We start from the raw sequence: 17,059 nt of genomic DNA, 5'->3' as shown, positions 1-17,059 counted from the left end.
TGTGAAATTGTACGGTAATGCTTTCTGGAGATGAGACTCTTCACAGCAGACCTCCAGGAACACAAAGAGAGCCGGATAACCCAGCGGCCTCACTCCATGTGAGCCAATCAGACCTGTGGACTCAAATCTCCCTATACACTCCCTCCGCTCAAATGGAAAAGAGTCCCAAGCTGTTCTGTTACACATCTGTGTGTATGTGACAATTTGAGAGTATGTGTGAGTAAAATAAAACCAGTGTGATTCATAGTGCAAATGCAAATGCCTTAGTTTTCGACAAAAAAATTAAATGTGCATGCTGTATTAGACAGAAAACATGGACATGCGTGCACTCTTATGGCCAACTGATGTCCTTGGCACCTCTCTGAGCGTGTGTGTAGCACATCAGGAGTGACTTTGACAAGCTGATAATGGGGCTCTTTTTGGGGGCTGGTGCTGTGTGGAGCCCCTCTGCACACTGGGCTTATCTGGCTCTCTCTGGGGAAGTGGACAGAGAGAGAAAGGGAGAGAGAGAAAAAAAGAGATTCTCAACTGAAGCTTGCACCCTTATCGCTCTGACAGCCACCGTTTACATGAGAGCGGAGTGCCAGTCAGATCATTTACAGGAACAGATTAATACTGCCCAATGTGTCTTTCTCTCTCTCTCACTCACACACACACTACAGAGGTCTGTCTGTGACCGCACGCACATTTCCCCTTTTCTTCCGATCTTTTGTCACTCTAGGCTGTCTCACACTAGTCTTTGTGCACTGCAGTGTGTGTGCACTGTGAAATAGATGCAGTCTATATGGAGACTCACTCAGAATTATTGATGGGAAATAAGAGAGCACATTAATTCAAGTGTCTCACTGAGGACTTGTACTTTCCAACTTTACTAACTTTTGAGAGAAAATAGCTATTGTTTACTGCAGCAAATGCAACCATATATACAGGTGCATCTCAATAAATTAGAATGTCGTGGAAAAGTTAATTTATTTCAGCCATGGTGTTGGTGTGCTTGACTGGCCAGCAAACTCACCAGACCTGAACCCCATAGAGAATCTATGGGGTATTGTCAAGAGGAAAATGAGAAACAAGAGACCAAAAAATGCAGATGAGCTGAAGGCCACTGTCAAAGAAACCTGGGCTTCCATACCACCTCAGCAGTGCCACAAACTGATCACCTCCATGCCACGCCGAATTGAGGCAGTAATTAAAGCAAAAGGAGCCCCTGCCAAGTATTGAGTACATGTACAGTAAATGAACATACTTTCCAGAAGGCCAACAATTCACTAAAAATGTTTTTTTTTATTGGTCTTATGAAGTATTCTAATTTGTTGAGATAGTGAATTGGTGGGTTTTTGTTAAATGTGAGCCAAAATCATCACAATTAAAAGAACCAAAGACTTAAACTACTTCAGTCTGTGTGCATTGAATTTATTTAATACGCGAGTTTCACAATTTTAGTTGAATTACTGAAATAAATGAACTTTTCCACGACATTCTAATTTATTGAGATGCACCTGTAGATAGAATGAGATAAAACAATGGATGGATGGATGAACATTACAGTTGCCAAGCAAAGTGTAAGGTTCCCGCACTTTTAGACCAATGAATTTCTATAACTTTTCCTAGACAATTTGTAAAAATGATTTCATAGACACTGCACTCAGTGTTACCTAAGCTGATTAAATGTTTTAGCGCTGAGGATTTAAATTTATACATATTACATTAATTTTATAATTATTTATATATAATTTATTATGTGCTGTCGCAGGTGTTGCATTTGTTGCATTTCACAACAGTTTCAGATGTGGCTTGTCCAATCAAAATATATCAGCCATCAGCTTTAATATTTCTATTTGTGAAGAAATGTAACAAATATATTTAATAAATGAATAAATGAAAAACTTTATATGAAATTAAATAAAAAAAACGAATAAATTTATACAATTTAATATATAAAGAACAAGCAGAACTAGTCAGGAAAAAAATATGGTTGAGGCCTTGATTTTCATGCTAAATAACTGATCACCACTTTAAAAAACACTTAATATATATGTAAAAATCAATATTCTTGATGCAACATTTTTTCTTTTCCACACAGAGCTATGCAGCAGAGCTTTTGAATGACCAGCTAATCTGCAGCAGCAAATAATAAATAAAAAGACACCAAAGCAGATGTGATTTGTTCTCGGTGATGCTCAGTACGATTTTTTATATTTCCTCTTTTGCTTTCTCCATCCCTCCCTACTGCTAAGGCCTCCAAACACCCCTCATCCAAATTCTCCCTCTCTGTCTCGCTCTAATGAATCATCCAGAACTTTTCCTTCAAAGAAAGATGATAAAGCCCCTCTGGCACAAACACATATTGCATGCATTCATCACCACACAGATTTAAGGTATGTCAGCTTGCACCAACAGCTCGAGCAATCGCACACACATATATACACACACACGGTTTAATATATCTACAATTTAAGAGGAGCCCATGGTGCTCAGTCTCAGCAGATCGGTTTCGGTCTTAAGTCGCTGCTGTGCGTTTGCCCACACTTGCCGTGTCCACTCCTGGTCGTCTCGGGGCCTTGACGCTGCTGTCAGATAAAGGCACAGCTCTATTCTGCTGTGGACAGATGAGGCGGCGAGTAGACAGGTAGGCAGGCAGCAAGCGTGGAAAGGGCAGACGGAGAGCTGAATACTCATCCAGGGATTCACACAAGACAGCTGACTGGTATTTAAGATCTCACGCACTGTACAGAGCAGGGCAAAATGCACAAACATTAGTGCTCCCTCTTTTTCTGGATGCAAACACACACACAGTGGCACACACACACTCTGACTAAAACTTTCCTTTATCAGCCTCAAAGTGTCTTTGAACCCTGAACAAGTAGTACTTTCCTTTAATTGCAGTCTGTCACATATTTTAAAGAATAGCTGTTTGGAAGGGTGAAAATACATCAATGTCTGTACATTTAAAGAATTGAGAGAAAAGTAGAGGAGGAATAAAAGACAAAGAGTGGCAAATGGTCATCCAGACTTAATGAAGAATCCTTCTCATTTCCTAGTGAGTTGCATAATGAGGGAGCATTTAAGGGATTATAGGTGTGTTTCAGAAATAAAGGCTGTTCCAAATGCTAAGAAGCTTAAAGTTCACCTCAAAATGTTTTTTTTTTTTCATTATTTACTCATTCTTATGTCATTCCAAACCTGTATGACTTTATTTCATCTGCAAACACAAAATAAGATATTTTAAGCAATGTTGATTTTGTCCATTCAGTCAAAGCTAATGAGGTCTAAAACAACGTTTGATGAAGCAACATTCATCTGAATTATGAATTTAATTCATTCAGTACTGAAAAGAATTGAAAAAGCTAATTGAGTGAAATGAATGACATTTATTTAGTTTCATCTTTCTTTGTGCTAACTGTTAGCTCACACAAACACAAACACACACACACACACACACACACACACACACACACACACCACACAAATGTTTATTGACATTATTTACAGCAACAGCTGCAGTATGCTTTTCTCTACAGATGAGTTTTTTTATGTTTTCCGTTATTAAAATAGTACTTGCCCTGTATTTTCAGAACCCAGTAGCTTTCTAAATCACACTAGCTTGATAGTATTTTCATAAAGTATATTTCTGTTAAATGTGTGTTTTGTCTGAATCTATGCTGTAGAAGTAATAAACTACAATAAAAACAACAATAACAATGTGCCATTATAAGAAGGTCTGCAGAATAATTACACATGTAGTGCATGTACTTCATTAGAATTAATCAGCCCCATATAATTAACCCTGATGTAAAGTGTGAATGTGTAATCTATGCTCATTATTAACTGTTCTAAGCACGTTAACTGTTTTTACCAATACCTTATTTGCCCAAAATCCTGAGCTAAGCCTTAAATTCTGAGGTGGATTACAAAGTATGTGTACCGTTTCTTTGCCAGTAAGCCGAAAAACAGTCAGTCTGACTCTTAACACATAGATGCTGCGTAAAATCTATCTCCATTTGTACAAAAAATCTAAACGTTTCTGTCTGAAAGGATTTTGACTGATGGTATCAAAATTATGTTGTTTTGTCTTCTGAAAAATAACTTGTTTTCATAGTACAGTAGCCTTTTTGGTCTGTAGCTATTTTTGTAATATTTTATGGTCCTTATCTCTTGCCATTATTCAATGTGAAGTCTCAGTTTTACTGTGTGTATTTATTTTGTCACTATGTGTTGGATTTAACATTGACAGATACTTACAAGAAACATTTTGCCATATTGCCTCTGATTGGCTAGATCTGCCTTAATAACTGGAAGAATAAGAATTAAAAAAAAGAAGAGGAAGAGGAGGAAGAAGAACTATTTTGGTCCCACTCTATATTGGGGGTCTTTAAATACTATGTACTGAATAATATGTTATATATGTTCCTGTGGCTCAGTGGTAGAGCATTGCGTTAGCAGCGCAAAAGGTCGTAGGTTCAATTCCTAGGGAACACACATACTGGTAAAAAATTTATAGCCTGAATGCACTGTAAGTCGCTTTGGATAAAAGCGTCTGCATAAATTTAATTATTAATTATTAAATTATACATTATTATTAATTAATAATAAAATAATGGATTGTTAGGTACAATATACCTATTGTGTTCCTGTTGAATTGCTAAACAAACACTTTTGCTGCTATTGAAGTGGGATTGGTGGATTAGTAATATGGCTAGGTTTAAGGTGTAGAGGTAGGATCAACAGTGTAATTATAGAGATATCTACAGAAATTAATTTAAAATGTAATTATTTTTAAATATATGTACAATGAAAAATCATGGTTGTACACAATAAGTGCATTGTATCATATGTAAAAATTTGAAATTTAAGGTGTTACAATTAATGTTAATTGATTAATCAATGAAATAATATATAAGTGACTGCTAACCTAATTTCTATGAAAATTCTACAGTCATTCCCCTTCAACCAATTTCTATGTCAAATCCCTTTCATATATTCAAAATTATGTTTATACAGTGGTGGGCCATCAGGGTCAGCAGGGCCTTCTCTGCTGGCCCTATAAAAAATAAAATTCTGTGAAAATGGTTTTTTTATTATTTAGGTATCATTTTCATTTGTGTAATGTCCACAAAATGGTCTATGATTAGTTTCGTTGAGGTTGAACTGGAATATCCTACATTAAAAAAGTCTGCGGCCAGCACTACATACAGATAGTGCTACCCTTTTGTTCAAAGACGTCGCATCTGATTTGTAATGAGCATTATAGTGACGGAATCATCAGCCATTCAAATTTTGACGTTCAATGACACGTCAAGGCTCTCTGGGTCTAGCGACATGCCCAGTGCTACCCCCAGCCTTTAGATGGGAATTTCGAAGGTATGAAAGTGAAATTCAACGAAAAGAACATGACAGCCGCAGTCGCCGGCGCCTACACAAGATCTTGTTGCCGATCTACTAAAAATGCCTTTTTCAAGGCGCTCTTTTGTAGACAAAAGAGGAATAATTGAGAAAGGAAGACCTATACCCAAACTGAATTCGCTAACAAAGGATTTGTGGCCATTTCAAAGATTGCAACTACGAGTACTATGAGTGGCTAACAGCTAGCACCAAGCACAACAAGTTATTTGGCCAGGTTTACTTTATAATACGAGTAAAGGGACACGGAATGACAGACGCATGGACTTTATTTGCAAGTGACAAGTGAGTGCTTTATTATTTGACGAGTACTGTATCATGCACATTGTTATGGAGGTGTACGTGGTGTGTTGATAATACTGTGGCGTGTTGTGTGGATGTCCAGCATTTGTACAGTTTTGCTGCTGTGGCCGCGTCGTCATTTTAGAGTGACGGGAATGTGCATAGTGACCCGTGTATTGGTGGTGGATTACTTTTACTGATCCATGTAGGAAAATTTACTCTGCATTTAACCCACCCTAATCTAGCCTACTGTTGAAATTGTTGATCAGCTGTCATTGTTGTTGAGAGCCTGTGTGCAGCATAATATGCGCATTATATGCATATGGCTGCGTTAGCTGTAACAGAGATGTGTAAGATAGTTGTGTAAGGGTATGTAGTTTACAGTTGCTTACTGAAGGCCCTGACTGAAACCCCACGGTACACCACTGGGTTTATATAATATTTAGAGTGCCTCCACTGGGACAGAAAGCCTGTCCCTGTTATCTGTTTACACATAAGCAACACATATGAAAAGAAAATCTGAAAGCTCTGCTATCAATTTACACATACACAGACACACAAAACAAACCACTCTAAAGGACAAATGCGTAGAATAAATACTAAAAGTAGGAGCAGCAGTTCAGGGCTCTGGTCAAAACCTCTTTCTATCTGCAGAGCAATACAGTGTGCACACAGGCTGGCCAAAACAGCAGCTAGACAACAGAGGTCCGGCCAAATCAATACTAATGAATTCTGAGGTTGAAATTGCAGACAGATTTCATTGTGGCCTGGACTTCATGAACAATACATTTTCATTAAGACCTGCAAATGAAAACTTAGCGAAAAACAACAACCAGGGCCACTGGATGGAAAACTACTTATAAACATCTGATATTACAGTGATATTGTTATGTGCTGTGTATTGTATTACAGTCATTCACTGACCATTAAACGCTCTCATATTTGGTCTTATAAACATTAAACTGATTGTAACAGTGGCAGGGATGTATGCAGTGTAGCAGGTAGCTCATATAGTTATGTCAACCTCACCTATCAACATCTTACTTTGTGCAAAGGCAAATTAGTTTACCATTGACTGATTTCTAAATACTGATCTGTGTGCTGTGGTGTGGTACAGTAACGTAATTAGTATATGGAAAATGTCACTGAAAGACAAAAAGAGTGCAGTAGTGCTAAAAGAGAAAGAAGGAGCGTGATGAATGAAGGTGGGTTGAAGTAGCAACCTTGAAATTACAGAGAGGATTGAAAGTCTGAGTCCACATTGAAGAGATGAGATTAAAAATTTATTTTAAACCTAGAAAATATCGAGAGTGATGAAAGAATAACTTTTCAACAAGTTAGAAGTTATGGCACAAAATGAAAAAATAAATATTTCAGATTTTGCACTTCTAATTGATCTCCTTCGAACAAAAGGTCAGTGTTAATTTAGTCATCTATTTTCATTTTAGTCTTAGTCCTGGGCTAAAATGTCCTTGTTAATTTTTATCATATTTAGTCAACCTTATCCTATTTAGTTTTAGTCAAGTTTTAGTCGACTAAAAGTCTCAACATTTGAATCTAGTTTTAGTCAATGAAAACTTGACATTTTAACAATAAGATTATTATTAATTAACTGTACAGCAGTATTAATTTTGGCAGCCATTTTTAATTTAGTCTTAGTCTTACTCAAATGTACATTTTAGTTATCATATTTAGACAAACTTGTCCTGTTTTTGTTTATTCAATGAAGTGTATGAGCATTTTAGTCAGGTTTTTTAGTCAATGAAATATTAGTCTCATTTTCGTCATTCTGTATAACGGTTAAAATGATAAAAATAATTTTTTTCTCAAAATTATAATCGTAATGATTGTTGTCATTTGAGAAATGTACTTTTGCATTTCAGGTATTGCACTTTCTCCAGTAAGCACAAATCAATAGAATGTGGACACATACATGGTGTGTTTTACCTCATCTAGTGTACTGGTTTATAATAGGCTTTTTATTATATAAATCAACACCAAAGACTTATGCAATCTCTCGGTCTACATTATGAAAACAGCTAAAACAAACGAAAAAAATTATAACAGTGAAATTCCTAGTAATTCCAATAATTCCATAATTGCAATAGTCTATTTCTCTATTAAAACAACAGCGATTGAGTAAGTGTATTTATTCAGCGCTCACAATCGCAAACAATATAGCGAGATCTTATGACAGAACACTGACCGGCTGAATGACGCTTTCATTTAGATCGCTAACTCCAGCTTGTTTGTCGGTGTTTGTCGCATGGTTGCCAGATTGCTTAAAATAAGCAAAACACACAGAGCAGAAAATGTATGAATTTAACAGCGAAGCTCTGATTCGGGGGGAGGTTTTTGGTAAAGTTTTTATCTTTTTGAATACATTTTAGTCTCGTCTTATTTCGTCAACGAAATTGCATGTTGATATAGTCTTAGTTATCGTTTATTGACCTTATTGTCTTCTCTCGTCTTCATCTTGTCTTAGTCATGGGGAAAAAGCTCGTCAACGAACATTTTTCGTCATAGTCTTCGTTAACTAAATTAACACTAGTCATTAGTCAGTTAAAACAAACTCCTAACAAAAGAAAACCTGTAGTGATCATTTGTTGGAATCAAGGGCTTTCTTTAACCCTCTTTAAAGGGCTTGTTACAAGATGCTCTTTGGATCATTATGAAATCATGCTCGATTACATCAGGTTTTTCACAAACTTCTGGAGCTCATGGAGCTCAAGTGCAAGTGCAATTCTTTTTTAACAAAAATTGTACTAACAATATCATTTGTAATAAGGAAAATTATATCGAATAAAAAAAAACAATAAATAAGAAATACAATCCCATGGAACAAAAATTATGTTCATCTGTCTTTCGGATCAGACGTTAAACCGAGGTCCTGACTCTCTGTGGTCATTAAAAATCCCAGGATGTCCTTCAAAAAAGAGTAGGGGTGTAACCCCGGCATCCTGGCCAAATTCGCCCACTGGCCTCTGACCATCATGGCCTCCTAACTATCCCCATATCTGCTGATTGGCTTCATCGCTCTGTCTCCTCTCCACCAATAAGCTGGTGTGTGGTGGGCGTTCTGGCACAATATGACTGCCGTCGCATCATCCAGGTGGATGCTGCACACTGTTGGTGGATGAGGAGATTCCCCCCTTCTATGTAAAAAATATAAATGTAAGGAATTATAAGAACATTTTGCTAACATTCCCATTACATGTCCAGTTTTAAAAAAAAATAAAAATGAAAGGGAACATTTAATTTTATCATTATCATATCAATAAACATTATGGGAACATTACTTTTGAATGTTCTCTCTACGTTAGGAAACAAGTAACATTAAACATTAAAAAATGGTAGACGAACGTCCAACTAAAATGTTTCCGGAAAAAAAAAAATCGAATTCATGAATGATGTATTAAAAAATGTTTGTGCTAATGTTTTGAGAACATTTTTAAAGACAGATAGCTTTGAACCAACATTCTATTAACATTACTGGAAGAACATTTGAAAGAACTCTGCCAGAATGTTAGCCAAAGTTCTGAGAACATTCCCTGTTAGCTGGGATAGAAGCTTGACTCCACTGTATTTTCAGTATAATCTTCAAACAAAGTGACAGGTACAACGTAATACTTCTAAAATGTAGTAGATTGACTTTTTTTTTTTTGCCCACAATGGATGGAACACATGAAAGCAGTCCAAGAAAATCTGGCCTGGTTGTTCCATCAATGGCTAGAATCCAGTCATGTGACCAGCTGTTTGAGATCACTAATGGATGCTGCATGCCGTACCACGGGCTGAGTGTGATGCTCACTGCATATTCTATTGCTGTCTTTAACAGAAGCACCGAACGATTCTCACGACAGTTGGAGATTAAAATATCAACCACCCACACGAGAACCTTCAAGCAATCAAAAACACAATAAAAGAAGAAACACTGTAATACGACACACCTGTGGGACTAAAGACATGATCTAGAATACTTCTGATTTACCTTATTTGTAGATTAACTAACTCGAACATCCTGATAATTCTTTATATTTCCTATTGGCACTAGCTTACTAAAGTGAGCCTTGAAATGAAAAGGGAAAACAAATGGATGTTTGTGGAACTTAATCAAGTATACTTTAACCCATAGTTCTTAGGTTAAAGAAGTCTTAGGATCTGTAAAGCCTTAATAGTGCACCTATTGTATGCAAACCCGTGCCTCTGAAGATCATAAGGCAATGTGTAAATATCACTGCCTCTTTAGTACTGATCGACTCGCATTAAATTCTCACCTAGCAAATAAACTGCCGCAACACCATCTCTTAGAAGAGATAAACATGTTTTTATGTGAGCATTTTGTGGTGTAAGTATGATGTCTCATTAACTACAAGTAAACAGGTGTAGATTGCTCTTGGGAGATATTGCATTGCTCTGAGCTGCTCAAAGTCAGAGCAAACATTTAAAGAAAGCACCTTAGTGTGGAGTTCATGTATTAGAGAGCTAATGAAGGCATTCAAACACTTGACTATTCACTGATAGCACAACCAGACGGTCATTTTAGCTAATTAAACCCTGGCAGGGTTATCAGGACCCCGACTCAGAGAGGCGGAAACTCAACAAATAAATAAATATGAGGGCATGAAATATTGATTTGATTTAAAATTATTTTAAAATATTTCCTGTATATTATCTTTCAGCTTCCGCTGAGAAAAATTCCACTGAGCTACTTTTCCTTTTTTTTTTTTTGTAAACATGCTCTAGACAGACATCTTTGACCGTTCTATGACCCCTAACAGTTTTACAGTAATGTTTATAAAGAAGTTCTCCAAGATCATTTTCACTATTGATAACAAAAATGCAAGATGGCACCAGTTGCCTGTGTATAAAACAAGAGAGAGCAAGTATACGGTGTAATGAGAGGAGCATCAAGTTAGATTACCCAGAACGCTCTGTCATAAGAAAAGTGCCATGAACGACGGCAAATATTAGGAAAAATTTAACAGCTGGATTGGAAGTTTGACCAATCAGAATGTTATATATTTATCTCTGAAAATAATATTATTGCAGACTCTCAACAAATTAAGAATTAGGTGGACATCAGAAATACTGTCCATATAACACTCATAATCTCAACATAACTTCTAATGTAACAAAACTAAACGGTGAACACATTTCACTAAACATGTGGTAGCACGTGAAATCAGCAGAATGGCACACTATTACACTTAACTAACTTGTCATCTAACTTGTACATTAAACATCAGAACTAGCTGCAGTGCATTCTGGGAAACCCTGGACGCCACGTTATATCATAAACTCTTACGCAAGGTATATCCATCTCCCTTCTCTATTCCATTTGAAATGACTGAAAGATGAATTATCCCCCAAAGCCTTTGCATGTTATCAATATGTGTATGTGATGCTGCTAGCAGCCAAGGTGAGGATAGTGGTAAATGCAATTCTCCCTCTTCCTTTGGGAGTGGAGGTGATAATGGAGGTGGATAGTGCGGCCCAAATCACAGATTACAGCTGAATGTATGAGAGGGTCTTTTTCTCCTCGTCTTCTCTCAGAGACTAGAGAGATATGTAGCGGTAGAAAGATCAAGGCCACCACACTTACCAGAGTGTGTTATCATCTCTGTGCATCTCAGAACTGTGGAGTGGATGGGGGAAGACTGTAACAGTGCGCGCTCCCTGGGGAACCTGCCTGAAGGGGTGCGAATGCAGCTATCATGTTTCAATTCCTCCATTCGCTTCAAACATTATCCGCCCATCAGTTTTGCTTACTGCAGTTTTATTTAAGAAGCATGCTCCTGAACGACGACAGCACCAGGTACAAACCTATAGGAGAAAAATTATTTTTCAGTTCTGATATTATCAACAGGTAAAGAGTAGTTTGTGACATTGCTAAACACTGGATTACAGAAGTAAATATGATTGCCATTTGTTACTCATTCGTTGCATGAGTTGGCCACTGTGCTTCAATCAAAGCATGTGATAGTACACTTGGAGGGACTGTCTCTGCGGGTTAGCCAGCTGTGCATTGCGCTTACAGCATGACTGTGATCTCAGGAGCTCCAGTTTTTTGGTCACCCTTGCCATTTATCTAAATGCCTGTTCACACCAAGAGCAAAATGCAAAAGTGAAGCTAACTGGCAAAAATAGTCCTACTCACACTATGAGCGAAACGAAAAAGCACTATGGACATTCACATGATTTAATAGAAAACACATTACTGTAGATGACAGCAGAGATTAATTCAAATGCCCCACAAAACCCATAAACAGCTTGTAACACTCCAAAGAGAAAGGAAAACTTGAAAACGCATCATATGATCCCTTTAAGAAACACAATGGCTTTCAGCATTGATGATGAGAAATTATTAATAATAAATCAAATAATAATAAAATGAATACAATCATTTAATTAATTAAAATGTATAAAATTATTATAATAATGAGAAATATTAGTATGGTTTCTGAATTATCATGTGACACTGAAACAGGAGTAATGACTGCTGAAAATTCAGCTTTGCCATTACAGGAATAAATTACATTTTGAAATCTATTAAAATAGAAATATAGTGGTAGTGTAGTATGCAAATATTCTGTTTATAGGCCTGGTTACAGTTGCTCTCAAAATAAATTTGAGTGGCACGTGGAAAGACCTCTGAATTGGTTTTGAGTTTGGTAAAGTTCAATGCTTGTTTAAGGTAGCAGTAAGAGCTTCTAATGTATGTAAAATTGAAAGTTACTGGTGCCCACAAAGCCTAAGAGAACATTATTAGGCAAATCACTGTATTAAAAAAAAACCTTCATAGGTGCTTTCCTTTTCCCTCTTTTGGCCAAATCATTCCAGCCTGTCAGAGATATGGTTTATTATGATGAAAAATGTGATCCACATTATGATTGCGGTATGGCTCTCAGATCTGCTTGCATACTAAATCGACAACTGCATGATGGTTTAAAGCCTCAAGCTTGTAAAGAGATGAGTAAAGATGTGTTTGTCTTTGTACTTTGGGTCTGATTAGACTGGGGGTGGTACAAGACAAATTTGTTTATTTTCCTTAGATGAGATTACCTAAATAGAATGTTTCACCAAAATCATTTTGCCAAAATTATTCAAAAGAACCACTGCCAAGTTCAACTGAAAGGTCACCTCAAATCACTGTAAACAAGAAAATCACCACTGGATACAACCTACTCATTTTAACTGCTCTTTAGTTAGTACAGCAATTCTCAACATTTTCCTCAACCGGGCTGAAAGCAAGTCTAGTGGGCCGTATGTCATTTTAGATGACATATAACATCATCAATACAACCAACAGGGTTAATTAGGCTATTATACACCAGTTTATATACACACATATATATAGATATATATATACAGTGGTGTGAAAAAGTGTTGGCCCCACTCAGGTGTGATAAATCAGTTTTAACAGGGGGGCAAACACTTCTTCACACAGGGCCATATAGTTTTGGATTTTGTTTTCCCTTAATAATAAAAACCTTCATTTAAAAATTGCATGTTGTGTTTACTTGTGTTATCTTTGACTAATATTTCAATTTGTTTGATGATCTGAAACATTAAAGTGTGACAAACATGCAAAAAAATAAGAAATCAGGAAGGGGGCCAACACTTTTTCACACCACTGTATATATATTATGAGATAATAACAGAATGCTACCCACATAATTGAACGTGCAATGTGATGAGGTCATGTGACAAAGTAGAACGCTGATAATTAAAATGTTTATTGTAGAATGCCAACTGTTTAATTTACATCCAGTTTTATTCAGCAGTATTCCATTGCAAGCACAGCCTTTGACTTATAGTGAAGGACAATGGATACATGTGTAGTAACTGCGTGGGTTACACAGGCTGTCCACATCCAAAAAAAGAAGGAAAAAAGGAATATTATTTTTTTCAATGGTTGAGAAATGATGCACTGCTAACTTTACGCTCTCTCCTTTTATCTGTCATTTTTGTCCTTCTAACATCTGCTGCAGTTGGACTACAATATTTTCCGCTCTTTCCCTTTTCTTCTCTTCATTTTTCCTTCATAGGCAACAGATGACAAGCAGGCAGTTGATAGACCTGATCTCCAGGTTTGACCTTCTAAGAGGCTGTGCAATTCCGCCTGTCTCCTTTCCAATCCCTCCCACCAGCCTCTCTCTCACTCTGTGCTAAGTGATGGAGATGCAGCTTCATTGAAAATGACGTCTTAAAGAGCTAGAAAAAGGTTACAGTGGCTGACTTCATAACACGGGTACATTATTTATATCCAACTTCCCTGCAGTGCCTTGGTCGCCTAATTGGTGAAATGAGGGATTTTTATACATCCAAGGGCCCAGTAACACACACACAAACACTATAAACTACATTTCTTACAATAAGCTTATGGTCAGTTTTGCTTTTCACTTAAAGTATTTCAATGACGCTTACTGTAGATTTATGAAAATAACTACTAAATTTCTAAAACAATATGAACACATTGAAAAAAGGAAACTAACCAAAAAATCTGCTCTGTCCCATTCAGGAACGCTCTCCTTAAGTTATAAATTAGCTTCATTCATTGTAATTCACTCCCTGCCTTTGGTTCAATATATGAGCTTGGTTAACGGTCTCTACAGGATATCTTGCTGTTATTATAGATGAAAGCCTCTCTAGGGAGGAATCCGCTCTAAAGCCATCATGCAGTGCTGAAGGAGTGTGAACACAAGGCCAAGACCACACAGCTCTGAACAGATTATCCCTCTACACCTTTCAATCTATTCCACACCTCCAACTCTTCCATTTACGCCATTCTCTTGAGGACTGGTCTTTAAATAAATGAGATTCAATCAATCAGAGATGATATGCAATGCATTTATAATGTTAGCTTACACACATGAGGACAGATAGATTTCTGTAGGGGAATTATGTCCTAGAACGCCACTACAAAGAGATATATTGCATAGGATTTTGGCCTTGAAGGAATTGTTCATCCAAAAATGAAAAGGCTGAGTAAATGATGATGGAATTATGTAATTTCAAACCTGTATGACTTAATTTTTCTGCTGATCACAAAAGGTATTTTGAATGTTGGTACAGTTTTAGTTACTATTGGCATCCACTGTCCATTGAAACATTTTTCAAAATGTCTTCATTTATGTTTCACAGAAGAAAGAAATTATATGAGGGTGAGTAAATAGTGGCAGAATTTTCTATTTTTTTTTGGGTGAACTATCCAGAATTTTTCAAAGCAGCATTCAAAGGCTGTCTGTTTTTCTTTTCTTTAGATTTATTTTTGGCATTTTTTGTCTTTATATTGTTATATGACATAGATGAAACAGGAAGCGAAGTGGGAAAGAGAGAGGGGGGCGGGATCGGGGAAGGTCCTCGAGCCGGGATTCAACCTCGGGATGCCTGCAGCACAACGGCGCTTTATATCGGCACGCTGCCCACAAGGCTATCGGTGGTGACAGCTGTCTGCATTTCTGGTTAAAAATTTGTTTATAATTTAAAATTCACTTCTGAATGGCTCACGACTTGCTTGACCATCAAGCACCTTTTGTTTTCAGTTTGGTGACAATGGTGATTTCATTGGGTTGGGATTACACACTTACATGTCTGTAACTGGAGAGGACAGGGCACAGGTGCAGGGAATGTTCCAAATTATGGTTGGCAAGCCCCGCGACAAGCCAGAATGAGCCACAACATCTGTCTCTGCTGCTCGGCATCCGGCTGATCAGAAGTCAATTATAAAAACGTTAGCACCCCTGCAAAGGTAAATCGCCTTCCATTAGGAATAATCATTGCTCAATGCTTGTGTGTGTGGCACTAATTTAGTTTTGTGAGTGTGCTTTGAGATGAGAATGGGGGTGAAGTGACAGAGGAAGAAGGAGAGTGAGAGAGATTGCTTTAAGCCGTAATTTTCAATAGTCTTGATGGAATCATGTGAACCAAAACATTGACGATACACGCAAACCCACAGATCTGCCCTGTGTCTCTCATTACATTACTGTCTTAAAAAAGGGGAGAAGAGTTGGGCTCTGTGCAGCGTCGCCCATCTGACAGCCCACAAAAGAAAACATATTTAGATTGAATTAAATTGACAGCCCCTTGACATAAGAACTGATTTACAGAGGACAAGCTATCACAGCTCAACCCCCCCCCCAATATATAGACTTTAAAGGAAAGCGCCCAACGAAGACAGACAGGAATATGCTGTTCAAAGATTGGATTTTCTTTTTTATATCTACAAAGGAACACGCATACTCAAACACACACACACACACACACACACACACACACTATCCATGATCAGGTTGCAAGCGTCGTGAGAAAATGAGAAGGGCTGTCAGTCAAATGGAGAAATGATGCAGGATCTGTCAGGCCTGCATATACTCAGAAATTGATTGGCAAAACTTTCATAGGGAAAAACTATAGCAAACCTTTGCCGAGTTTCTCATCTCAAGAACTCAGTGAGAACGCCTGTGGAGAGATATTGTGATCAGAGATTTGCAGGGAAAAGGACAGTGCACTAAAACGGTTAGTGTATTGACTCATGACCACAGAACACAGAAACACCACAGCCTTGGAGAGAAAGAATCTACTACCAGCATTGTGACACTATCCAACTGCTATAATCTGACATCAAATAAAACGGTAAGTATATTTAATTTTAGCAAATTAAAGAATGAATAGACAAATAAATACAGAATTTCACATTTAAATAAACCATGAATACAACCACTGTCACAAAGCAAGGCCAGACACAACAGGTAAGTGCAAATCAGGATGGTTTATTGACTGGGTAAGGGGATGACTGGAATAGGTGTGTTCAAGGCAGGTGAGTGTCAACACAGTGAATGGTTCCAGGGTGCTTATCTGAGTTCTGATGGTGAGGATCGGATGCCGGTTACGTTGGAGATCGTGGAACAGTTTCCAAGGAGTCGTTGGAGGATCGCGGGAGGAACAGCAGGTAATTCGTTCTAGGAGAATTTGGCAGAGAGAGTCCAGAGAAGTTCGTAGGAGTGAACGGTAGACCGGAAAGTGAGTGACTGTGCTGTGTGTGTATTTGTAGTGTGGCTTGATTCGTGACAGCAGGTGCGGGTGATCAGAACTCAGGTGACTGTGATCGGGTAATTATCCTGGGTGAGGATCGGATGCCGGTTACGTTGGAGATCGTGGAACAGTTTCCAAGGAGTCGTTGGAGGATCGCGGGAGGAACAGCAGGTAATTCGTTCTAGGAGAATTTGGCAGAGAGAGTCCAGAGAAGTTCGTAGGAGTGAACGGTAGACCGGAAAGTGAGTGACTGTGCTGTGTGTGTATTTGTAGTGTGGCTTGATTGGTGACAGCAGGTGCGGGTGATCAGAACTCAGGTGACTGTGATCGGGTAATTATCCTG

General features: G+C 37.7%; 2 long non-coding RNA genes across 2 annotated transcripts; one reads left to right on the top strand and one right to left on the bottom strand.

The window, feature by feature from the left end:
• Nucleotides 1-2,294: 2,294 nt before the first annotated feature.
• Nucleotides 2,295-16,146, bottom strand: LOC107686349 (uncharacterized). Its single transcript, XR_001634035.1, has 4 exons — nt 16,104-16,146; nt 15,276-15,428; nt 11,288-11,508; nt 2,295-2,726 (listed from the first exon to the last, which is right to left on the bottom strand). It is a non-coding gene; the product is annotated as an uncharacterized LOC107686349 (long non-coding RNA).
• On the top strand, nt 6,673-15,137 carry LOC107686281 (uncharacterized). The gene is made up of 3 exons (XR_001634033.1): nt 6,673-6,683; nt 9,293-9,298; nt 15,003-15,137. It is a non-coding gene; the product is annotated as an uncharacterized LOC107686281 (long non-coding RNA).
• Nucleotides 16,147-17,059: the final 913 nt, after the last annotated feature.

The sequence above is a fragment of the Sinocyclocheilus anshuiensis genome, unplaced genomic scaffold, assembly GCF_001515605.1.
Source record: "Sinocyclocheilus anshuiensis isolate Anshui unplaced genomic scaffold, SAMN03320099.WGS_v1.1 scaffold481, whole genome shotgun sequence".
Lineage (NCBI taxonomy): Eukaryota > Metazoa > Chordata > Actinopteri > Cypriniformes > Cyprinidae > Sinocyclocheilus > Sinocyclocheilus anshuiensis.
The sequence above is the reverse complement of the archived record's forward strand: the minus strand, read 5'-3'. Positions and strand labels throughout refer to the sequence as shown.